We start from the raw sequence: 26,080 nt of genomic DNA, 5'->3' as shown, positions 1-26,080 counted from the left end.
GTCTCCCAACAGAGAAATCTTGATATTGTTGAGACCCTGGAGGGGGTCTGGCCAACCAAGTCCCAGGCTTAGCAACATTCTGAGTTTTTTACAAGGCAAAACAAACAAGATTAACATAAAACCAGTCTTGCAATTTGATCACAGATTGATGAAGGTATCAGTTTGCACTCTTCCTGGGATTGTAAGTGGGATCCCAGAACTGCAATCTTCGAAGTCTCACCCATGGAGAGGAAATGCTGCCTGGGACACTTTCCAAATTGGTTCCCCAGATGTGCTGTGACACATGACTTTAAATCTGGATATTGGTCAAAACCCAATTTGGTGGGTCTACTCTTTCTATTTCTCTTTTCTTTTAATGTTAGTATATTGAAAGTAAACTAGATAATTCTCTAATAAATATGTGTTATTTATTTGTGAAGAAAAAAAAAACTCCCACAAACAAAAGTCCATGAATAGGTACCATCACAGGAGAATTCTATTGTTTAGAGATCACTTTTACTTCTGAAATTATTCCAAAAAAACTGCAGAAGGAAAAAACAGTCCCACACTCCTTTTATGAAGCCACCATCACCCTGATACATAAACAGGACAAAAATACAACAAAAACGACAAAAACAAACTACAGGCTAATTTCACTGATGAACGTGGAGCTAAAAAAATTTCAATAAAATACTAGCTAAACAAATACTGTGATATATTGATAGGATCATACACCCTGATAAACAGATTTATCCCAGGAAAGCGAGGGCTCTTTAATATACACAAATCAATCAATGGGCACACTACATTAAGACATTGAAGAATAAAAACCATATAATCATCTCAATAGAGGCAGAAAAAGATTTTGACAAAACTCAACACCCATTTATGATTAAAACTGTCCAGAAAGTGGGCATGGAGGGAACATACCTCAACCTACTAATGGACATATATGGCAAGTTCACAGCAAACATTCTCAATGGTGAAAAAATGAAGGCACTTCCTCTAAAAAGAGGAACAAGACAACGTAACCACATTTGCCACTTTTATTAAATGTAATTTTGAAAGTCCTAGCCATTGAAGAGGGAAGAAATAGATATAAAAGGAATCCCAATGGGAAAAAAAGATGCAAATCTGACATAAAGTTTTAGGATAGTTGCTTTACAGTTTTATGTTAGTTCTTCCTGCACCCACTTCTTCCTCCACTGAGTCCCCAGGTCTGTTCTTTAAGTCTTTGTCTCTATTGTTGCCTTGCAAACAGGTTTACCAATATGGTTGTTTTAGATCCCATATATATGCATTAATATACAATATTTGTTATTCTCTTTCTTACTTACTTCACTCTGTATAATAGGCTCTGGGTACATCCACCTCATTAGATCTGACTCAAAAGTTTTCCTTTCTTTGGCTGAGTAGTATTCCGTTGCACATATGTACCAAGCTTCTTCATCCATTCATCTGTGGGTGGACATCTAGGTTCCTTCCTTGCCTTAGGTATTATAAATGGTGCTGCAATGAACGGTACAAAGATACATGTATCTTTTTGAATTGAGATTTTATTAGAGTATAAGCTCAGTCAAGGGATTGCTGTTTCATGTGGTAGTTTTACTCCTAGTTTCTTTAGGAATCTCCATACCATTCTCCATAGTGTATGTCCCAATTTACATTCCCACCAATAGTGCAAGAGGATTCCCTTTTCTCCACATCCTCTTTGCATTTATGTTTTGCAGATTTGTTGATGGTGGCCATTCTGACAAATGATACCTCGTTGTATTTTTGAATTGCATTTCACTAATAAAGAGCAATGTTGCACATCTTTTCATGTATTTGTTGGCCATCTGTATGTCTTCTTTGGAAAAATGTCTGTTTTAGGTCTTCTGCCCATTTCTTGATTGGGTTCTTTATATTTCTGATATTGAGCTGCATGAAATGCTTGTATATTTTTGAGATTAATTCTTTTTCAGTTGCGTCATTTGCAATTGTTTTCTGCCATTCTGAGGGTTGTCTTTTCACCTTGTTTATAGTTTCCTTTGCTGTGTAAAAGTCAGACTCCACTAAGCAGCTAAACTGAACTGAACTTGCTGTGTGAAATACTGTAAGTATAATGAGGTCCCATTTCTTTATTTTTTATTTAACTTCCATTAATGGAAAGAGGATGTTGCTAAAAATTTTTTTAGAGTGTTCTGTTGATGTTTTCCTCTAAGAGTTTTATAGTATCTGGCCTTACATTTGGTCTTTAATTCATTTTGAGTTCCCCCCCGCCCCGTGGTGATAGTGTTCTAATTTCATTCTTTTACATGTTACTGTCTAATTTTCACAGCACCACTTATTGAAGATGCTGTCTTTTCTGCATTGTATATTCTTACCTCCTTGGGAATAGATGAGGTGCCACATAGGTGCATGGGTTTACCTCTGGGCTTCCTATTGTGTTCCATTGATCTTTCTTTTTCTTTCTGCCTAGAGCTGTTACATTAGTCTTTGTTGTAAAGCTGGTGTGCTCCTGTTGCATTCTCTGAGCCTTTGCTTGTCTTTTGATTCCTCGGTTGAATCTGAAAGAAGAGCCTTGCTTGGTAGAGTATTTTTGGCGGTAGGCTTTTCCCTTTCTCCACTTTAAATATATCATGCCACTCCCTTCTGGCCTGCAGAGTCTCTGCTGAGAAATCAGCTGATAATCTCCTGGGGATGCCCTCTTATGTTATGTGCTACTTTTCCCTTGACCTGCTTAATATTTTCTCTTTGTTGTTAAGTTTTCAGTTTTCTTAATATGTATCTCAGCATTTTCCCCAGCATGTCAAAGCGGCCAACCGGCGCAAGCGCAGGAAAAAAACCCGTCGCTTATTACCGCAAAAGGCTTTAAAGCGTTTTTTCAACCCCGACGGGCGGGGGAGGAACGGGCAAGCGGCTCCGCGGAGCTACACTGCCCCCTGCAGACCACAGAAACCAAAATACCAGCAAGCCGGGAAGAAAATCGATCCTTCCTTCTCGGTTTGCGGGCAGAGGACTGGACAACAAAGATGGGAAACTTATGGGGGATGCCCCTGAGGACCAGAGAAAGAAAGGGAACCTCTCGAAGGGGTCCGGGCAAACCACCCCTGGACCGCGCGAGTTCCGCTCGACCCGCCCACAGAACCACAGCGAGGCGGGCGAGAAGTCAGGGCGTCCAGGAAGCTCTGGAGTTGCTGAGGGCTGGTTCTGGGCCTGCCCCGGGGAGCAGAGATGTCAGTGCCAGTCTCCCAGCCTGCGTCCGCTGGGAGAGTTCTCCCCGAAACCGTTTGGAACTCTCCACTGAGGGACCTGATCCGTGATGTCCGGGTCCTGTCCAACCTGGCCCCAACAAGATGGTTATTTTGAGTCACTACCCTGCCCTCTTCTCTGTCAGTCGACTCTGGATTGAAGTCCCTTCCTGACTCACCTTCCTTGCAGTGAGCTGAGGAACTTGTACTATGTAACAGCTGATTATTTCCAGGTGCTTTGCATTCTAAATGTGTTATCATGTCATAATCGTGATAGAGTGGATGAGTCGTTTTCTATGTAGTTTCCCTTCCCACCCCCTTTCATTTAGTATCTCATTGTAATAAATATGTTATTGTTGTTTTTCAGGCCGTCGGTCGTGCCCGACTCTTTGTGACCCCATGGACTGCATGCAGCACGTCAGGAGGCTTCCCTGTCCTTCACCATCTGCCGGAGCTTGCTCAAACTCATGTCCATTGAGTCAGTGATGCCATCCAACCATCTTGTCCTCTGTCATCCCCTTCTCCTCCTGCCGTCAATCTTTCGCAGCATTGCAGGCTGTTTTACCCTCAATCCCAGTGAGCATTTTATTTCACTCTTCCACTGGGGAGGGGAATGTATCCTGCAAGCCAGTGTGCAAACTACAGTCTGACAGATTTGAGACCTGAACATAGGGACACTCTCTGAGGAACCCTGAGAACCTGTGGAGCTAACTCTCCCTCTGTGTGCCACAGGTCAGAGAAGCATGAAATGAGGGCAGTAATGGCATATGCTTCTTGGGTGGTGTCCAGCATCAATTACCTACAGCAAAAATACTCTACCAAGCAAGGCTCTTCTTTCGGATTCAACATGGAATCAAAAGACAAGCAAAGGCTCAGAGAATTCAACAGGACCACACCAGCTTTACAACAACGACTAATGTAACAGCTCTAGGCAGAAACAAAAAGGCCATGACTACATTCAAGAAAATTATGAATGGGAAAGCTCACCAGTAAAGACAAAGGCACAGTAAATATGGGAACTCATCCACACACAAATATGATATCAAAACCAGCAGTTATGAGAGGATGGGAGTACAAATGCAGGATATTGAAAATGCATTTGAAATTCAGAGACTAGTAAAGTTAAACAAGTATATATACATGTATATATATACTCTTTTACTCAGGCATGTCTGACTCTGCAACTCCATGGACTATAGCTCTCCGGGCTCCTCTGTCCATGGAATTTTTCCAAACAATGATACTGGAGTGGTTTCCATTTCTTCCTCCAAGGGATCTTCCCAACCCAGGAATCAAACCAAAATCTTCTGCATCTCCTGCATTGGCATGGGGATTCTTTAGCACTGAATCACCTTGGAGACACACATATATATCTTTATACGTGTGTATGTTGTGTGTGTATAGACAGCTAGAACAAAAAAAACTCATGATAACCAAACATCTACAATAGATATAGACACACAAAAAAGGGATCCAAACACAACACTAAAGATAGTCATCAAGTCACAAAAGGAAGTTTAGAACAAACACCTTTAAAACAAACCCAAAACAATTTTTAAAATGGCAATAAGGACACACATGTCAGTAATTAACTTAAATGTAAGTGGATGAAATGCTGCATCCTAAAAAAAAGGAGATAACGATTAAAAAAAAAAAAAGGAAAACCCATGTATAATACTGTCTGGGCTTCCCTGGTAGCTCAGCTCGTAAAGGATCTGCCTATAATGCAGGAGACCCCTGTTTCATTTCTGCACTGGGAACATCCCCTGGAGAAGGGATAGGCTACCCATTACAGTATTCTTGGGCTTCCCTGGTGGCTCAGTCTGTGAAGAATCTGCCTGCAATGCAGGAGACCTGGATTCGATCCCTGGGTTGGGAAGGTCACCTGGAAGAGGGCATGGCAAGCCACTTCAGTATTCTTACCTGGAGAATCCCCATAGACAGAGGAGCCTGGTGGGGTGCAGTCAATGGGGTCGCAAAGAGGCAGACACGACTGAGTGACAAAGCACAGCCCAGCACACATAATACTCTCTACAAGAGACCCATTTTCAAATCTAGGTACACATACAGACTGAAAGTGAAGGGATGGGAGAAGATATTCAATGCAAATGGAAATCTAAAGAAACCTGGAGTAGCCATACTCACATCAGACAAAATAGACTTTAAAGACTGTTGCAAGATTCAAGGACACCACATCATGATCAATGGATTATTCCAAGAAGAAGACACAACAATTGTAAATAAATATGCACCCAACATAGGAGCACCTCAATATACAAACCGCCATAAAAGGAGAAAACATCAACAACACAATAATAGTGGGGGACTTTAGCACTCCACTTTCATCCACGAAGAGCTCATCCAGACAGAAAATCAAGAAGGAAGCACAGCCCCTAAATGACACATTACACCAGATGTACTTAATTTTTATTTCTAGGTCATTCCATCCAAAAACAGCAGAATACACTTTCTTCTCGTGTGCACATAGAACATTCTTTATAGATCATATCTTGAGTCACAAATCAAGCCACATAAATTTAAGAAAATTGAAATCATATCAATAGTCTTTTCTGATCACAATGCTGTGGGATTAGAAATAAACTATAAGAAAAAACTGCAAAAAAAAAAAAATACAAACACGGGGAGGATAAACAATATGTTCCATAGTGTATGTCCCAATTTACATTCCCACCAATAGTGCAAGAGGATTCCCTTTTCTCCACATCCTCTTTGGATTTACGTTTTGTAGATTTGTTGATGGTGGCCATTCTGACAAGACTGTACTCGTTGTACTTTTGAATTGCATTTCAATAATAAAGAGCAATGTTTCACATCTTTTCTTGTATTTGTTGGCCATCTGTATGTCTTCTTTGGAAAAATGTCTGTTTTAGGTCTTCTGCCCATTTCTTGATTGGGTTCTTTATATTTCTGATATTGAGCTGCATGAAATGCTTGTATATTTTTGAGATTAATTCTTTTTCAGTTGCGTCATTTGCAATTGTTTTCTGCCATTCTGAGGGTTGTCTTTTCACCTTGTTTATAGTTTCCTTTGCTGTGTAAAAGTCAGACTCCACTAAGCAGCTGAACTGAACTAAACTTGCTGTGTGAAATACTGTAAGTATAATGAGGTCCCATTTCTTTATTTTTTATTTAACTTCCATTAATGGAAAGAGGATATTGCTAAAAATTTTTTTAGAGTGTTCTGTTGATGTTTTCCTCTAAGAGTTTTATAGTATCTGGCCTTACATTTGGTCGTTAATTCATTTTGAGTCCCACCCTCCCACCCTCCCCCCTTCCCCCCTCCCCCCCCCCCCGTGGTGATAGTAAGTGTTCTAATTTCATTCTTTTACATGTTACTGTCTAATTTTCACAGCACCACTTATTGAAGATGCTGTCTTTTCTGCATTGTATATTCTTACCTCCTTGGGTATAGATGAGGTGCCCCATAGGTGCATGGGTCTACCTCTGGGCTTCCTATTGTGTTCCATTGGTTTTTCTTTCTGTTTCTGCCTAGAGCTGTTAGTCTTTGTTGTAAAGCTGGTGTGGTCCTGTTGCATTCTCTGAGCTTTTGCTTGTCTTTTGATTCCTAGGTTGAATCTGAAAGCAGAGCCTTGCTTGGTAGAGTATTTTTGGCGGTAGGCTTTTCCCTTTCTCCACTTTAAATATATCATGCCACTCCCTTCTGGCCTGCAGAGTCTCTGCTGAGAAATCAGCTGATACTCTTATGGGGATGCCTTCTTATGTTATTTGCTACTTTTCCCTTGACCTGCTTAATATTTTCTCTTTGTTGTTAACTTTTCAGTTTGCTTAATATGTATCTCAGCATTTTCCCCAGCACATCAAAGCAGCCAACCGGCGCAAGCGCAGGAAAAACTCCTCCCTTATTACCACAAAAGGCTTTAAAGCATTTTTTCAACCCCGACGGGCGGGGGAGGAACGGGCAAGCGGCTCCGCGGAGCTACACTGCCCCCTGCAGACCACAGAAACCAAAATGCCAGCAAGCCGGGAAGAAACTCGATCTTCCTGCTCTGTTTGCGGGCAGAGGACTGGACAACAAAGATGGGAAACTTATGGGGGATGCCCCTGAGGACCAGAGAAAGAAAGGGAACCTCTCGAAGGGGCCCGGGCGAACCACCCCTGGACCGCGCGAGTTCCGCTCGACCCGCCCACAGAACCACAGCGAGGCGGGCGAGAAGTCAGGGCGTCCAGGAAGCTCTGGAGTTGCTGAGGGCTGGTTCTGGGCCTGCCCCGGGGAGCAGTGATGTCAGTGCCCGTCTCCCAGCCTGCGTCCGCTGGGAGAGTTCTCCCCGAAACCGTTTGGAACTCTCCACTGAGGGACCTGATCCGTGATGTCCGGGTCCTGTCCAACCTGGCCCCAACAAGATGATTATTTTGAGTCACTACCCTGCCCTCTTCTCTGTCAGTCGACTCTGGATTGAAGTCCCTTCCTGGCTCACCTTCCTTGCAGTGAGCTGAGGAACTTGTACTATGTAACAGCTGATTATTTCCAGGTGCTTTGCATTCTAAATGTGTTATCATGTCATAATCGTGATAGAGTGGATGAGTCGTTTTCTATGTAGTTTCCCTTCCCACCCCCTTTCATTTAGTATCTCATTGTAATAAATATGTTATTGTTGTTTTTCAGGCCGTCGGTCGTGCCCGACTCTTTGTGACCCCATGGACTGCATGCAGCACGTCAGGAGGCTTCCCTGTCCTTCACCATCTGCCGGAGCTTGCTCAAACTCATGTCCATTGAGTCAGTGATGCCATCCAACCATCTTGTCCTCTGTCATCCCCTTCTCCTCCTGCCGTCAATCTTTCGCAGCATTGCAGGCTGTTTTACCCTCAATCCCAGTGAGCATTTTATTTCGCTCTTCCACTGGGGAGGGGAATGTATCCTGCAAGCCAGTGTGCAAACTACAGTCTGACAGACTTGAGACCTGAATATAGGGACACTCTCTGAGGAACCCTAAGAACCTGGAGAGCTGACTCTCCCTCTGTGTGCCACAGGTCAGAGAGGCATACAATGAGGGCAGTAATGGCATCTGCTTCTTGGGTGGTGTCCAGCATCAATTACCCAGCAGGATCTTAGCTTGCCACTTGTCCCTGTCATGTTATTACTGTAGGTAGCTCAGATGGTAAGGAGTCAGCCTGCAGTGCAGGATAGCCAGGTTCAGTCGCTGGGTTGGGAAGATCCTCTGCAGAAGGAAATGGCAACCCACTCCATTATTCTTGCCTGGAGAATCCCATGGGCAGAGGAGCCTGGAAGGCTACAGTCCAAGGGAAAAGAATCAGACATGTCTGAGCCACTTTCACTTCCACTTTACGGAATGATTTTCAAGTCAAAACTCACTGTCATAATAAAGTTCTCTTTAAACACACAGGAATTCCTCAACGATCGGAAGCAAGAGAAGAGTGACCACTCCGTCCTCTATTATTCAATGTATCAGCTTATATTCTTTTATTGTAATTTTACGTGTCAATGTGTCCGGTGAAAGTTCTCACAACGGGCTCTCTGAAGGGCTCAGATGCAGTTTGAATCAGCCAACCGGCACCAGCGGAGGAAAAACAACAACAAATACCAGCCGCTTCTTATGGCAAAAGGCTTCCTGTCACTTTATGAAAGCGCGAAGGGCTGAGGAAAAACCGGCCCGGCGACACTGTGGAGCAACACTGCCACCTGCAGGCCACAGAAACCAAAACGCCGCAAGCCCGGAAGAAAATTCATCGTTCCTGCTGGGTTTTCGCGCGGAGGCCTAGACGGCGCGGATGCGAAAGTTAAGGGAGATGCCCGTAAGGACCGGAGAAAGGAAGGGAATCTCTCGAAGGGGTCCGGCCAAACCACCCCTGGACTGCGAGCCGTCCGCGGAACCGTAGCAACAGGGGCAGGAAGTCAGGGTGTCCGGGAAGATCCGGAGCTTGGCGGGCGGGGCTGCGCTCCGATTGGCTGGCTCTGGGCCTGCGCGCAGCAACCCAGTGAGGCCCGTGCCAGTCTCCCGGCCCTGGTCGGCCGGGAGTTTTCTCCGGGCCCCTGTTTGGAAGTCTCCACTGAAGAACCTGACCGGTGACGTCCGGGTCCTGTCGCCCACTGCCGAAGCCCCCCACGTGCGGGAACGTTGCAAGTCCCCTGTCCATTCTCCCCCCTCCCACCCCCGGCCTGTGAACGCGTTCCTCCCGTGGTACACTGACTGTTCTCTCAGCCCTCACTCTTCTGATCCGTCCTCAGTGCCCACGAGGCTCACCCGGTCACCCCGGAGACGCTCCGTCCTTAGCGATGCTCCCTTCCTCCCCACCCGAGCATCCCTCTGCCCACGGTCCCGCCCTGGGCATCAGGAAAGACCGCGCCCCTCGTGGTGTCCTGCTTCTAGCATTCCTCCCTGTCATCACCCTCAACATGACGTCCTGTCCTGCAGCTCCTTCGCACTAGTGCCAGTGCACAGACACCACAACCGCCTGGAGACCTCCAGCTCACCGACATGCGCCAGGCCCCTCCTCGGTCGGCTGAGCCAGGGCTGGAAGCTGTCCCCCGCAAACACACCTCTCCCCCACAAACACACCTCTTGTGCTCCTTGCACCCTCCTGCCTACCCACTCCCTGCCTGTGTCTGAGCACCTGAGCATCGAGGAGAAAACTTTACAACTTTACAGAAGTGTTTTATCTTAAATCCGTGGCCGGAGTAGACCGCTGTTCAGTTTCACGGTCACCTAGCTACACTCCTACACTACACACTGGTAACCTTCCTCCAAGCTAATGACCCCCCCGTGGGATTTCTCAAGTTTCCCAGTCCCAGTCTGCATGTTTCTGCCCTGGCACTCTGCTGCCCCTCTCCACGCCTGCTCCTGACTGCACCCACCCCTCACCTCTGCCTGGGATCCCATGCCTTGCACCTTCTCAGGGACTTTGCACCTGCAGTTATCATTCCTCTCTCCTGAACCAGCACCTGCTCCCTCTACATCGGAGCGTTCCACAGCAAAGGGGGAAACCCACCGTCTTCCACCACCCTATTCTGCAGCTACTGGCACATTACTGGTTGCCCTTCAAAGCAAAACTGCTTCAAATTCTGCTGAGATAGTCTCTCCTCAGCCCCCTTCCATGGAGCTTTTTGTCCCAGTCACTCCACTGTAAGTGGTCTCGTCATGGCCATCATTAATATCCATTCGTCCTGATCCCGCAGACACTCTTCAGTGCCCATCTTAGCCAACATCTCAGGCACCTTAGGCATGTTTGACCCTTGTGTTCTTTAGCCCTCTGTTTTTTTTATATTCCAGGGGTGTGGGGCTTATGTGACAACAGCGTCTCCTAGATGTACTCGACAAGGTACACATTCTACACTATGCCCCCTTTGTCCTGGATAGTGTATGGGAAGTCTTGGGTCAAATGAAAGACAAGCCAAAGAAAAGAGCGTCCCAGTCACAGCGGTGGAATGGCCCACAGAGGCAGAGGCAGGCAGAGGTGAGAGGGCTCAGACAAGGGAGGTGTGACAAGAAATGAAGAGGAACACCAGGGAAGGGAGGATTCCACCCCATTCACACTTGGGACTCACAGGGGGCACACTGCGCAATGACCCAATGTTGTCTTTGGGCAGATGGGTGGCTGTAGTTTAGGAATTTCGTTTCAGGAGCTGATCTTGGTTCCTGCTGCGGTGCAGGTGAGATCCAAGGGAGGGCTCTGCATCACCCGAGGGAGAAATGTGGAAAGGGACTGAATCCAGACGAAGCCTGAGCAGGCAATGGGCTAGGGGGCCTTGCGGCTGAGGCTGAGGAGTGGACGTCCCTGCCTGGGGACGGGCTGGACGATCAGACCCAGATTCAGAGGGGTCTGCAGATGCCAGCAGGGTGGCTGAGGCTCAGCCAGCCAGGGAGGACCGGGCCCACAGCAAGAGGAGGGAGACAAAAATGCAAGTTTCACCACCCCCACCCACGGGCGGTGCAGGTCAGCATCACCAGGTGGAGCCAGGAGAGGAGAGCAGACGCTGCGAGCACACAGCCCACTACTTCCAATACGCTGCGTCTTTGATTCCTTTCAAGCCATGCTTCTTGAGAGTATAGACAGCAGGACCATCCTTATCTGGTTGCCTCTCCATTCCTCCTCCACGCGCCCACCCACAGAACATCCCCTTGTTCACGTCTCCCAAGAGCTCCGCGGGCCAAACCGTAGTACCCAGTGCTGTACTGGCCACAGACACATTCCGTTTTCAAAACCACTTTCCTTGGTCAGAGTCTGTGACGGCAGCCCACCCTGGCTTCCCCTTACCTCTCAGTCCATTACTCCTAAGTCTCCTTGTCTGTCCATTTACTTTGATCCCCTCCTATATCTTGGGCTCTGTTTTCCTCTGGTTTCCAGCCTCTGCCCTGTGCTCTTCCACTCCATACATGATCCTTGGGTGACCACGTCAGCCCCCAGAGCTTTCACCCATCTGACTTGTTTTCATCCATATCCCCCTGAATGCTGATGGCTTTTGCTATCACTAAATCTACCTAGGACTTCTCAGCTGGGCCCCAGATTCCCCACAGGCCGAGATGTATAGGCCATCTGCACTCAGATGTCCCATAAGCCCTGCAGGCCTGTTAGTAGCCCCAGACCAACATTCTGTCTCATGGATGGGCACGGCCACCCACCCAGTTCCTTAAACCACAATCGCGGGCATGCTGCTGGGTGTGATCTTCACTGTGCCATGACTGCCCTGGAGCTGCTCTGGAAAAGGCTGACCCGAGATCTTCCTGTTGCCACAGGTGGGGATCTGTTCCTCTCAGAGGCCCTGTTCCTGCAGACACGCTCTGAAGGTGTCCTGAGCACGGGCCATCACCCTCTTTTGGATCTCAGAGAGAACCCGGGCGCTGTAATGCACCTGAGAGGTTGAAAGCCCTGTCTTTAACAGGACGGTGAGTCAGGACACAGCAGTGCAAGCCCATCACCGGGGAATGTGCCAAAGAATATCCGGAAGAGATCCCTAAAGAACGTTTAGGGAGGTGGGTCTTCATGGGTGTGCACCAAACAAGGGATTGCTTATCTGTATTTTTCCCAATAAGCATCCTGTTCTGATTTGGTCTTCATCCGAGCGTGGGAGTTAATTTGATAACACAGGAGGCAGTTTAAAACGGCAACTGAGCACAGGCAGCAGATACGCTGACAGCCGATCCTTCCACATCAACATCAACAGCTACAATCCTCAGCCATCTTTAATGTTTGAAGCACTATTCTGATCTGTCGAATGAAGTTATCTCCACACTGTTTTAGAAATGTATTCGAGTAACTAGGCCCAAGGGATCCTGACAAGAACTAAAACATACTGAGTTTCACTAACAACAGCAGGGATTTAACTGTAAAACTTTGGATTCAGGAACACGCAGCAGAGCAAGCACAAGGTCAGTTTTCAAACTAGTATTAATTTGGACAAGTTGTCCCTTTCCTCAGCCTGAGATATCTGTCAAGCACAGTGGGCCATGATGAAAACCTGCTTTCGCTGTAGAGAGGAGTCGCAAATTTTCGATCTTTGATTTCCTCCTGTAAGAATGGGTTCTGTTTCCACAGCTGCAAGCTCGGCTTTCATAAGAGAACTTTTTCAGATAATGCTCATGCCAGGGCCACATTCCAGACCTACTACTTCAGACTCTCTGGGGATGTCCTGCCAGCATCTTCTAAAGCCCCTCCAGGGGATATTTGATGCACAGTTGAGGTTGAGAAGCACAGTTCCATGATGCTTCATCCGTCCTGGTTTTAAATAGAATCCTGAACTGAAGAGCCATGTTTGCTACTAAAGACGTGTTGGTCCTTTATTGGACCGGAACCTGGTGGTCCAGAGTCGACGATGAGAGAGTGAAAGAAGGAAAGAGGCTAATATTCCCTGGCTTATGCAGCCGTCTTTCGCGCTCCAGGGAATCAGCCAACGACAGATAGAGAGACAGAGAGAGAGAGAGAGAGAGAGAGAGAGAGAGAGAGACGAGGACCCAAGCTCTGATGGAGCAAAGGTGTTTTAATTAGCATGGTGTGGGCATATATACTGTCTTGCTGCTGCTGCTGCTGCTAAGTCGCTTCAGTTGTGTTCAACTCTGTGCAACCCCATAGACGGCAGCCCACCAGGCTCCCCCGTCCCTGGGATTCTCCAGGCAAGAACACTGGAGTGGGTTGCCATTTCCTTCTCCAATGCATGAAAGTGAAAAGTGAAAGTGAAGTTGCTTAGTCGTGTTTGACTCTTAGCGACCCCATGGACTGCAGCCTACCAGGCTCCTCCATCCATGGGATTTTCAGGCAAGAGTACTGGAGTGGGGTGCCATTGCCTTCTGCATATACTGTCTTACAAGGTAGTTATTCTCAGCAAAGATAAAGATTAAAATTCCAGATTTACAAAACACAAAAGGATCCCTATTAAAGAGAGAAGAGGGTACTTATCACCATAATGAGAAACTAACAAAGGAAATGCCTGGATTCCTCAGGCCCTGGAAAGGCCTGCCAAGTAATAAAGACCAAAGGATTCCTGACAGATCCAAAACAGCACACAGGAAGCCTCCTGTCAAATGCTTCCTGACAATTCCCCCTATTTTATTATATTTGTAAAAAAAAAAAAAAAAAAAAATCCTGACCAAATGAGTTTGGTTAGTATTAACCAACCTTATTTGGAGAAGGAAATGGCATCCCACTCCAGTGTTCTTGCCTGGAGAATCCCAGGGACGGTGGAGCCTGGTGGACTGCCATCTATGGGGTCGCACAGAGTCGGACACGACTGAAGTGACTTAGCAGCAGCAGCAACCAACCTTATAGGAAGGCGATGATAAACAACAAATATAATTATCAAGACAATCACCAAAGTTACAGTTCCAGACCCGATGCTGTGGGTAATACTTTGAAACCATCCTCGTTGGTCTAGCCCAGACAATTGATCAGCCAGCTGTCCAGCTAAAGGTTTTCAAATTAGTGGAAGAGGGCAGACGTTGAGAAAAAGTTTCAAAGATTTCCTTTTGCAGTAATTGTACATTCAGAGAGGCATTATAATGTAAATGAATTTGATTTGTTCCCAGTTGTAAGTACTATGATTGAATTGAACAGGAGTAACACAAAATTGGCAATTAATACAAGTTACAGATTAAATTGTCAGTGGGACACAGGCCTGTATAAAATATGACTGATTATAGCAAAAGAAATAGTTACTATGACCACGACTGTTCCCTGTGAAATGTCCGGTCTAAGTCCCAAGTTCTTCGGTGCTGGCAGCAAGTTTCCAAATGTCCCATTGTTCTGGCCCAAATTGTTTATCAAGGATGATTCCAGGAGGAGGAGGTGCTATTCCACCCACCTTCAAGCCAGCCAAGAAGTCCTTTGTCATGGTAATGTTTCAACATAGTGTTAGTAACCTTTAAAGCCACTTTAGCAGCATAATATATAATGGTTTTTTGTTCTTTCCCTAACTCTTTCCCTAAAGTTTCAGCAGTAAACATGGTTCACAGAAAAAGAAAGGGCAGCAATGTCTGAAAGTCTTCTTTTGGAGGCAGAATGAAAGCCCAAGTTTGTCGGCCGAGGTATATGCATAATTTTCCTGGGCCCAGTCAAAGGAAGGACTTCATAGCCTAAAGAAATGTTCATTAGTTTTCCCTCCTCCCCAGGGTGTGAGGCTTCCAGGGAGGGGGCATATGGGTGGAGTCACTGGTTGATAGGACTGGTCTTTTCTCAGTCCATTTTATGACCTGTAATAAAGGGGGGTTGGGTAAGTAAGCCCAGTTAAGTCTGATTTGTTAATCTGGGGGGGGGGGGTCGCGCAGGTCAGCATAGCAATAGGAAGGTTTTCAGGACTCTGAGGCATTTCCTGTTGAGAAATCAGATTTTTAACTTGATTAGTGAGGGTTTTTATTTGTCCCCAAGAGGGGAGGTCATAGGGTTGATGCCGCCGAGGGCGGCGCTTTCTGGAGATCTTTAGAGCCGCCATGGCCCATGTTGGAATTTCTTCCTCCCGGGGTTCTTGTTGTTTCGTCTCCATTTTGAAAGTCGGGGGCCCCCTTGGGTCGAATGTTTCGAGGAAAAAGTTTGTTGGATCCATCTGGGGAAATACAAGCATATCCCTTTCCCCGTAAGATTAATTTCCCAGACTTCTGTTGTTTATTGAACCCGTCTTGATACCAAATGGGCAGAGGCAGAGAAGTGTCCTTCAATTCCTCGAAATGTCTTTCTGCTCTTGTTAACATATTTCCCTGTGGTAGGTTTAAAAAATTTAAAACAAATAAAGCTGTATTAGTAACAGTTATGGGTTTAGTAAATATCTTATGTTGGAATCTAGTAAAGCCTGCTTTAGATAAGGAAGACAATAGTGTGTACCTGTGTATTCCCCCTTCTTTAATGTTTTTATTTGTAACTTTACTGTGTGATGTGTTCATTCGACTATGTCGTGTCTGTGGATCAAAAGGAATACCTGTAATATGTTTAATAGAAAAAGATTGTAAAAATTGTTTAAAGTGTCTAGAAATGTAGGCAGGGCCATTGTCGGTTTTAATAGAACTAGGAGTTTATGGTGGAGGTTTCTATATTTTTTAATACAAAAACTGAATATGTAGAATCAGAGGCTATATTAATGGGGTAAGGATGTAGGCAAATAACTTGAATAAGAGCATATAATTTATTTTGTTGAGCAGAATGAAATTTAGTATGAAAGACTTTATATTGTTTAAGAGACCAGAATGAAGCTTTGACGTTTTTAGTCCCATCTATATAAAAGAAATGTGAGAAATAATAAACTCTGTGTTTTTGAAGAAATTCCACAGCTTACCAGAAGGATAATGAAATAAAACTTTTCCAAAATATTTTAGAAAAGCTAATTGGAAATCGGTAGAAGTTTGTAATGTGTTCTCAAATTGAGATTTATTTGTAATAAAGTTTTATTAAAGTATAAAGGAGATAAAGTTTCTGACATAGTCATCAGAAGGGGGCAGAAAGAGCGGCCCTCTGCTAGTCTTTAGCCATATGTCATATAACTACCAGCAGTCTGCCTAATCAGAGAAAGGAAATGTCTCAAAACTGAAGAGAATAGCACCAGGCCCCTCACCCACAACATGCATTTTGAGGTAACCTTGGCAGCAGGTGAGTTGTCCCCTTATCAAAATGATTGACATGAATCTTGAAGAAAGGCAGGTTTCCAAGCAAATACAGTTTCATTAACATAGCTTAAGAGAACATTTGCATGAGTAAAACATACCGGTTTGTCAAGTAGGTTCTGAGCCATTAGGCGGAACCCTACTTGAAGACAGAGTCTGGGGTAAATGTATAGCACATTAACATAGCTTAAGACAAGCATTTCCATAAGAAAAATGCATTGGTTAACTCAGGGTTTGAGAATAGTTAACTTCAAGTGAAACCAGGTGTCGTTATGGCAACACAGTATTTTAAGAGAAACCTCCTTTTAAATTTGTATGGAGAAAGAAAAAAAGAAAAAAGAAACATCTCTAGTTTGCTTCCTTCTGCCACTTAAGAGAGATAAAAATGTCTGACACTTGCAGCCTATTTTCTCCATTTGGAGACCCCTGGCCTTCCTGCCTGTTACGTCAAACTAGGTCGGTCAAGTAAAAGACCAAAGGTTTGTGGGGGCAGGGCCCCAAAAAGTCCGGTAGGTATTCTAGAGGGGACTGCTTGAGGGTAAAGGAGAAAGTCATTTAGGGCTGGTATATTGGCCATAGCACTGCCAGATGTTGAGGGTTTGAGGGAAAAGGTGGAATTTGCCCCTGGTTTTTGTCGAAGGGGACCTGGGGGGGGGTCTCCTGCTTGGAGTTTTCCGGAATAGGTTTCCCTTCAATATCAAATTTAGATTTACACTCTTTGGCCCAATGCATTTTTCTACGGCAGCGAGGGGCAGATTTTTTGCAGGTTTTTTATTAGCTTTCTTAGGACAGTCCCTTTTTAAATGGTTTTTATCTCCACATGTAAAGCATCCTTCATTTTCTTTCCTTAAGGCAGCAACCATTGTTTCAGCTAGCATTTACATCTTTTGAGTTTCTGATCTTATATGGTGACAAGCCTTCAAATAATCAAAAATAGTCCCTGTCTCATGAATTGGAGCTATAGCCTTTTGACATACTTGATTTGCATTTTCACAAGCAAGTAATTTTTTTTTAGTTGTCTTTTAGCTTTGTTCTTTTCTATCTTTTTTTTTTTTTTCCAAATACAGTCGATCCCCAACAGGACCTGAAGGCCCAGGCATCTTCTCATCTAATTTCTGCCTCTGTAGATTTGCCCTTTCTGGGCATTTCACATCAACAGACTCCTGCAGGAAGTGGCCTTTTGTGTCTGGGTTCTTTCACTTAGCGTAATGCTTTGGAGGCTCACCCACGTGGCAGCAGAAAGCAGAAGTTCATCACTTTTCATCCATGTATGCTATTCCACTGTATGACTACAGAATACTTTGTTTACCACCCTCCAGCTGACAAGACTTTTTAGGCTGCTCCACTATTTGGAGATTACAGACAGTGCTGCTGTGAAAGACCCATAAGGAGAAGTATTTGTGTGGACATAGGTTTCATTTCTCATTTCTCCATGATGTCATTTCTCCTTTTGCACGGTGCACAGGCTAGAACCTTCCGGCAGTGTGGAATAGAGGCAGTTGAAGCAGACCTCCTGTCCTTGGTCTGGATCTCAAGAGGCAAGCATTCACTCAGACACTCCTAGATGTGATGTGACAAGAGCTGGATGGTTCTCGGGGATGTCCTTCAGCACCACGACGACGATCCCTTCTATCCCGAGATGGCTGACCGTGGTTACTGATTTAGTTATTTACTTATTTTTCATGAACGGGTCTTGCACTGTGTCAAATGCTTTTTCTTTGTCTGTCAAGATGACAGGTGGTTTCCGTCCTGCCTTCTATCAATACGCTGTTTCCCATAACTGAAGTTGAGTGTTGGTCCAATACTGCAATCCTGGGAACAATCTCGCACAGCCCTTTGCAAAATGTTTCTCGATTTGGTTTGCTGATACTGTGTTGAGGGTGTATGCATCGCTATTCATGATAGATATTGGTCAGTAGCTTTCTGGTGATGTCAAGTCTGGCTTTGGTACCGGGCTAATACTGTGCTTATAGGATGAATTAGGAAATGTTCCCTCCTCCTTCCTATCTATTCAGGAAGAATCTGTGAAGGATGGGTGCTAGGTCTTCTTTAAACATTTGATAGATTTCACTGATGAAACCAGGCGGCCCAGGACTTCCTTTTGTGGGAAGTCTTTAAAAGAATGGTTTAATATCGTTGCTTGCTACAGGTACATTCAGATTTGTTATTTGGCCACTGCATTTAAGCCAACTCCCATCCAGTATTCTCTGGCCTGTTGGTTCCTATGGCTCGGTCTCTGGCCTAGAATTTGACGTGCTGGACATCTCTGCACATCACGGGATTCTGGCTCCTACTCTGTAACTGGGGAGAGTATGCTGTCTCAGAAGTGACCCCCAGATCACCAACTCCCAATAGGCAGGTTGGGGACACAGACTTTGAGGTGGGGATGGGGTGGCACTGCTGATATCCTCATTTACAGCCGCCCATCCATCCTCCGGGCGCCCTCATGCAGGCTGTGGGTAATTCTGCAGTTTGGACTGGCACAGCAAGGACCCAGAATACCCTGTCCCCTCCCCCACCATGTCCACTTCATCTACCCTGATCCTTGTCATTCTTCTCGTCTCCTAGCAACGCAGCCTCACAGGGGATCAGTGATGCACGCGCCACCACATCTAAGGGTGTCAGATCTCCTCTCTGCTTAATGATTCAACTCTCGGGGGCAGGGACTGGCCATGCAACTCCTCCTCACATCCCCGTCTCAACAGCCGGCCTGGCACGGCATGGAGGAGATGTAACATATACAGTGAAAACCTTCATGATTGGCTAAATGAGGGACTGTGGATGGCGGGATCGACCTGGACCTGGGTTGGCTGCTGGAGTGAGCCCATCGCATCCCACCCTGGGGAATGTGCCAGGTGGGGATGACCATCCCTGCCCCAGTGCATTGTGGCTAGCATCAATGACGTACCTCATCCAGACTTGGTGTGCCACCAGCTGTGGACGGGCACCGAAGTCACGGGGTCTTCTCACTTCACCCCAGCCTTTACGCAGGGTACAGTTGGGGATGCTCTGTCAGAAATAAACCTGCACTCATATGGCCTATTAGTCTATGACAAAGGAGCCAAGAACATCCATCATGGAAAATGCTGTCTCTTCAATAAATGGTTATGGGAAAACTGGACCCTTTTCTTACACAACATTCAAAACTCAACAACAACTACACAAGATTAAAGACGAAATTGTTAGACCTTAAACCATAAAGCTCCTAGAAGAAGATGTAGCCAGTATGCTCTTTGACACAGGTCTTAGCAATAGTTTTTTTTTGACATGTCTCCTCAGGCAAGAGCAACAAAAGCAAAAGTATACAAATGGGAGTTCATCAAACTAAAAAGCTTTTACACATCAAGGGAAACCGTCAACAAAAGAAAAAGGCAACCTGCTGAGTGGGAGAAGATATGAGCAATGATATACATCCGAAAAGAGGTAGATATCCAAAACAGCTAAAGGACTCACAGGAAGTATTGGGGAAACACCCAAAACCCGATTTTAAAATGGGGCAAAGCACTGAATAGACATTTCTGCAAAGAAGACATACACATGGCTAACAGACATATGAAAAGATGCTCAACATCTCCTCATCAGGGATTAGAAAATCAAGAGCACAGTGAAGTACTTCCTCATACCTGTCAAGTAGCTATTATCAAAAAGACAAGTAAGAAATGTTGGCGAGGATGTAGAGAAAAGGAAACCCTCGTGCGGTGTTGGTGGAAATGTATATTGGTGCAGCCGCTATGGAGACAATGAGGGTTTCCTCAAAAACTGAAAACCAGAACCACCATATGATCCAGCAGTTCCACTTCTCGGTATTTTTCTCAAGAATAGAAGAAACACTAGTCACAAAAGATATATATGCTCCTCTGTCCACTGCAGCATTATTTACAGCCAAGGGGAGCCAAGATATGGAAGGAACCTAAGTGCCCATCGATAGATGAATCAAAAAGGAAGAAATGGTATACACACACGCACAGTGGAATATTACTCAGCAAAAAAAAAAAAAGAATGAAATCTTGTCATTGTCGACAACATGGCTGGACCTAGAGGATAAGATGCCAAGTGAAACTAGGCACACAGAGAAAGACTAATACCGCACAGTTTTATTTATATGTGGAACCTCAGAAATAAAATAAGAGAACACAGGAAACAAGATAGAAATAGAGTCAGAGACACAGAGAACAAACTGGTGGTTACCAGAGGAGGAAGGAGTAGGGAGATGTGTAAAACAGGGAACGGATTAGGAGATACAAACTTCCAGTTATAAAATAAGTCATGGGAATGGAATGTACACACAGGGAATATAGTCAATAACCTTGTAATAAATCTCTGTGGTGACACATGGGAACCAAACTTATCATGGCAATTCATTTCATAATGTTTAAAAATATGGAATCACTTTGTTGTGCACTTGAAACAAATGTAATATCATATATCAACCTTGGGCCTCCCCGGTGGCTCAGTGGTAAAGAATCCTCCTGCAATGCTGGAGCTGCAGGAGGCGTGGGTTGGATTCCTGGGTGGGAAAGATCCCCTGGAGGAGGGCGTGGCAACCCACTCCAGTATTCTTGCCTGGAGAATCCCATGGACAGAGGAGCCTGGTGGGCTACAGTCATGTCGTCGCAAAGAGTTGGACATGGCTAATGTGACTTGGCATGCACGCACGCATGGCAACTTTACTGAAGAAATAAAGAGTGGGGGCTCTGAATGGAGGATGCCGAGGTTTGTGGGTCACTTTTTCTCTGGCGGCCTATGTGACTCTGAGCAATCCCCCTAACTTATCTGTCCTCTGCTTTCTCACCTCATCAATTAGGATTGAACTCGTCCAAAATGATGGGTCTTTGAAGGAGGATTCTATAAGGTGACAGAAAGAAATACATTGAATATGGTCTGATACCTGGTAAAAGATGAACAACCTTGAATGCCATGTTAGCCCTGCTAAACGTGCCCACACTGACTAAATTCATGCCTCTGAGTTTCAAGAAGAAAAGCTCGCTTGGAGCTGGGAGACAAGTCCTGCAAGATGGGTTGAGCTCTGAAACTCTCTGATGAGATCACAAGTTCAGACTCCAATAAATATACCTGTTCTCAAGCGCCTCTGTCTGCAGAAGACTCATGGATTTCTGCAGAAATATAGCTCTGGGGGCTAGGTGAGAGCACAGACTGACAGACAGCAGAATTCATTTTCACTTCTGAAGAATCTCACAGGCACCTGCTGACTACACAACATTGGGCTCCGAGTGTGGGGAGGAAAAGTACATTTCATCACTCATGTCTCCTGTAATGAAAAGGGAAGCTATTTGTTATTAGGGGAAAGATGTTTGTGAATCACAGATCTGAAAAATGTCTTATATTCAGAATACGTAAGGAATTTTAAAATTGCAAAGGACAAAATGCAGTGAAGGAGGACAGATGCTTGTGCCAGGAATTGGGGTGTGGGAGGGGAAACCAGAAAGGGCATTTTTAGGGTGATGGACGTGGCCTGTGTCCTGGCCGTGGTGGTGATTACTGGAATCTCTCGGTGTGTCAGAGTTCAGAGAGCTGCACACCCAAAGACAAGCAGGCCAGGAATTCCCTGATGGACCAGTGGTTAAGAATGTGCCTGCAATATAAAATTAACACACAGAAACCCCTTGCATTCCTATAAACTAATAAGGAAAAATCAGAAAGAGTAATTAAGGAAACAATCCCATTCACCATTGCAATGAAAAGAATAAAATACTTAGGAATAAATTTACGTAAAGAAACAAAAGACCTGTAAACAGAAAACTATGAAAAAAACTGATGAAAGAAATCAAAGATGACACAAACAGATGGAGAAATGTACCATGTTTTTGGATTGGAAGAATCAGTATATACTACCCAAAGCAATCTATAGATTCATCACAATCCCGATCAAACTACCAAAGGTACTTTTCACAGAACTAGAACAAATAATTTCACAGTCTGTATGGAAACACTAAAGACTCGAATAGCCAAAGCAATCTTGAGAAAGAAGAATGGAACTGGAGGAATCAACCTGCCTGACTCCAGGCTCTACTACAAAGCTATAGTCATCAAGAGAGTATGGTACTGGCACAAAGACAGAAATATAGATCAATGGAACAAAAGAGAGAACCCAGAGATAAATCCACACACCTATGCACAGGTTATCTTTGACAAAGGACAAACAAATATACAATGGTGTAAACAAAGTCTCTTCAACAAGTGATGCTGGGGAAAATGCTCAACTACATGTAAAAGAATGAAACTGGAGCACTTTCTAACACCATACACAGAAATAAACTCAAAATGGATTAAAGACCTAAATGTAAGACCCAAAACTGTAAAACTCTTAAGAGGAAACCATAGGCAGAACACACTCTGACATAAATCACAGCAAGATCCTCTATGACCCACCTCCAAGAGTAATGGAAATGAAAACAAAAATAAACAAAAGGGACCAAATTTACCTTAAATGCTTTTGCACAACAAAGGAAACTATAAGCAAGGTGAAAAGACAGCCCTCAGAGCAGGAGAAAATAATAGCAAATGAAACAACTGACAAAGAATGAATCTCCAAAATATACAAGCAGATCATGCAGCTCAATACCAGGAAAACGGACAACCCCATAAAAAGTGGGCAAGAGACCTAAACAGACATTTTTCCAAAGACATAGAGATGGCTACCAAGCACATGGAAGAGATGCTCAACATCACGCATTATTAGAAAACTGCAAATCAAAACCACAATGAGGTATCATCTCACACGGGTCAGAATGGCCATCATCAAAAAGTCTACAAACAATAAATGCTGGAGATGGTGCAGAGAAAAGGGAACCTTCTTCCACGGTTGGTGGGAATGCAAACTGGTACAGCCACTATGGAGAACAGAGTGGAGATTCCTTAAAACACTGGGAACAGAACTGCCACAAGACCCAGCAATCCCACTGCTGAGGGAAACCACCCTGAGGAAACCAGAAGTGAAACAGACGCATGTACCCCAATGTTCACAGCAGCACTATTTACAACAGCTAGGACACGGAGGGAACCTAGATATCCATCGGCAGATGAATGGATAAGGAAGTTGTGGTGCATATAAACAATGGAATGTTACTCGGCTATAAAAAGGAAGACATTTGAATCAGTGCTAATGAGGTGGATGAACCTGGAGCCTGTTACACAGAGAGTAGTAGGTCAGAAAGAGAAAGACAAACACTTATATTAATGCACATATATGGAATTTAGAAAGGCGGTAGCAATGATTCCACATGCAGGGAAGCAAAGGGGACAGAGACGTACAGAACACACTTTTCAACCCGGTAAAAGAAGGCGAGGGTGGGATGATTTGAGAGAATAGCAGTGAAACATACACATTCCCATATGTAAAACAGATGACCAGTCCAAGTTCAAGGCATGAAGCAGGGCACCCAAAGACGGTGCTCTGGGACAACCCAGAGGGATAGGGTGGGGAGGGAGGTGGGATGGGGGTTCATGAGGGGAGGACACATGTATACCTGCGGCAGATTCATGTTGATATATGGCAAAAACCATCACAATATGGTATAGTAATTATCCTCTGATTAAAATAAATTAATCATTAAAAACATAAAACAGAACCCACCTGCCAATGCAACGGGGCAGGCGTTCAGTCCCTAGTCCAGGAAGATTCCACGTGCCGCAGGGCAACTAAGACTATGTGTCACAACTACTGAACCCACCTGCTTCGACTACTGAAGCCCTCGAGGCTAGAGTCCATTCTCCGCAACAAGAGAAGTCTCTGAAATGAGAAGCGCATGCACCGCCACTAAAGGGTAGTCCTCCTTCTCCACAACTAGAGAAAGCCTCGTGCAGGAACAAAGACTCAGTGCAGCCAACAATAAATAGATAAATAATAAGAAAGAAAACCGGGCCGATCTTATTGTGTGTTCATTTGAAAAATCCAATGGTAGGTACCAAAGTAGGTGCGTCTCTCTATATTCTTTGAATGATCATTATCTTGGGTGAAGCTAACAAAAATTACGTCACAGGCTATATTTAAATTTTAGATCAGCTTCCCAGGCACTGCTCTTTTCTGGAGGCTTTTCTCAGAGAACTGTTACTTAGGAACTTTAGTCACCGGAACTGAGGCCTCCACCACATTCAAGGGCAGAAAGCAAAAGACATTAGGAAGACACGGTTCAAATCCTATGAGTTTATGAGTTGCCTGTGACCACTGGCTAGGATGAACACACATCCCAGAGTCTCTTCACATTTCAGGAACTGAAACCTGTATTTCAACCACTTAGTTCAGTTCTTTAAGGCCACTGCTGTCCCCTTAAACAAACACTTGGTGTGAAACACCTGGAAAATGACCTTAACCCAATTCACTCCCAACCTCTTGTCACATGTCACAAGGAGTCTCTCACGATGATATTTCCTCACCTAGAAAGCCAATTCTCAGATAAAGAAAAGAATTCACACACACACACACACCTTGTGAAGAAATACTGAGATTTTAGAAACTGACCCACAACTAACCCATGGTTCATCCTTCTTTCCTCTCTTCTCCCTCCATCCACTCTGAGAAATGAGTATTTGGCCATGCTGTCTGATTTGCCCACCACGTTACTCATACCACACACAGGATGTTGTTACAAGTGAGCCTATACACAAGGCACTGACACCAGCCAGCCCTGCTGAAGTCGGCTACCTGGGGAGCAGGGAGGTGGCCGGGGCAATAAATTCATCATCTCATTTCCTTCATCACCCTGCCCCATTTCATTCCCTGCAGTCACTTGGCCCAAACGAATAAAGATCTCGCACCAAATCGCTGCTTAAATGACCACTGCCTCAAGTTTCCTTCATTATCTCACGAGGCTTCTGAGCCCAGGGAACAGATTTGACCTGAGATGAGTAAAGCTAGAGAGACAGCCCATTGGCCAGAGATTCTGTTTGGAAGGTGATGTCTCTCAGTGTACTCTTTACGACCCCATGGACCAAGGCCCGCCAGGCTCCTCTGTCCAGGGGATTCTCCAGGCGAGAATACTGGAGTGGGTTGCCATGCCCTCCTCCAGAGAAACTTTCCAACCCAGGGATTGAACCCAGGTGTCCTAACTCCCCTGCATTGCAGACAGATTCTCTACTGCTGAGCCCCCAAGGAAGCCCACGACAAACCTAGACAGCATATTAAAAAGCAGAGACGTCACATTGCTGACAAAGGTCTGCAGAGTCAAAACTATGGTTTTTCCAGTAGTCGTGTACAGATGTGTGGGTTGGATCATTAAGAAGGCTGAGACATGCTTTCGAATTGTGGTGCTAGAAAGATGACTCTTTAGAATCCCTCGGACACTAAGGAGAACTACTCTGCCAATCCTAAAGGAAATGAATACTGAATACTCTGAATACTCACTGGAAGGACTGATGCTGAAGCTGCAATACTTTGGCCACCTGATGCGAATAGCTGACTCATTGGAAAACACCCTAGTGCTGGAAAAGATCGAAGGCAGGAGGAGAAAGGGGGAGACAGAGGGTGAGGTGGTTAGACAGCATCACCAACACAATGGACATTAATTTGATCAAACTCAGGGAGATAGTGTAGGACAGAGGAGCCTGACGTGCTGCATGCCATGGGGTCGTAAATAGTCGGACACGACTGAGCGAATGAACAACCACCACCTCCACCTTCCCTTTGAGCTTCCCTAAGGTGCCACCACCCCACTCTCAGCGGGGCTAAGAAGCTTTCTGTGTCTGTCAGTGGTGAAGGCTGAGACTTCTGTCTTCACACACTCAGCGCCCCCTGCTTAGGGTTGATGGCGGGTCCTTAACGCTCATCACTCCCTC

The 26,080-nt window shown here is 45.1% G+C and overlaps 2 long non-coding RNA genes across 3 annotated transcripts; both read left to right on the top strand.

The window, feature by feature from the left end:
- The first annotated feature begins 2,001 nt into the window (after nt 1–2,001).
- LOC133052550 (uncharacterized) lies at nt 2,002–6,045 on the top strand. Of its 2 annotated transcripts, none has more exons than XR_009692072.1 (2): nt 2,002–2,074; nt 3,580–6,045. It is a non-coding gene; the product is annotated as an uncharacterized LOC133052550 (long non-coding RNA). The 2 variants fall into 2 exon arrangements; XR_009692071.1 differs by lacking the exon at nt 2,002–2,074 and adding an exon at nt 3,190–3,445.
- A 210-nt stretch (nt 6,046–6,255) lies between these two features.
- On the top strand, nt 6,256–8,061 carry LOC133052548 (uncharacterized). The gene is made up of 2 exons (XR_009692069.1): nt 6,256–6,326; nt 7,858–8,061. It is a non-coding gene; the product is annotated as an uncharacterized LOC133052548 (long non-coding RNA).
- Nucleotides 8,062–26,080: the final 18,019 nt, after the last annotated feature.

This window comes from Dama dama, chromosome X (assembly GCF_033118175.1).
Source record: "Dama dama isolate Ldn47 chromosome X, ASM3311817v1, whole genome shotgun sequence".
NCBI lineage: Eukaryota > Metazoa > Chordata > Mammalia > Artiodactyla > Cervidae > Dama > Dama dama.
The sequence above is the reverse complement of the archived record's forward strand: the minus strand, read 5'-3'. Positions and strand labels throughout refer to the sequence as shown.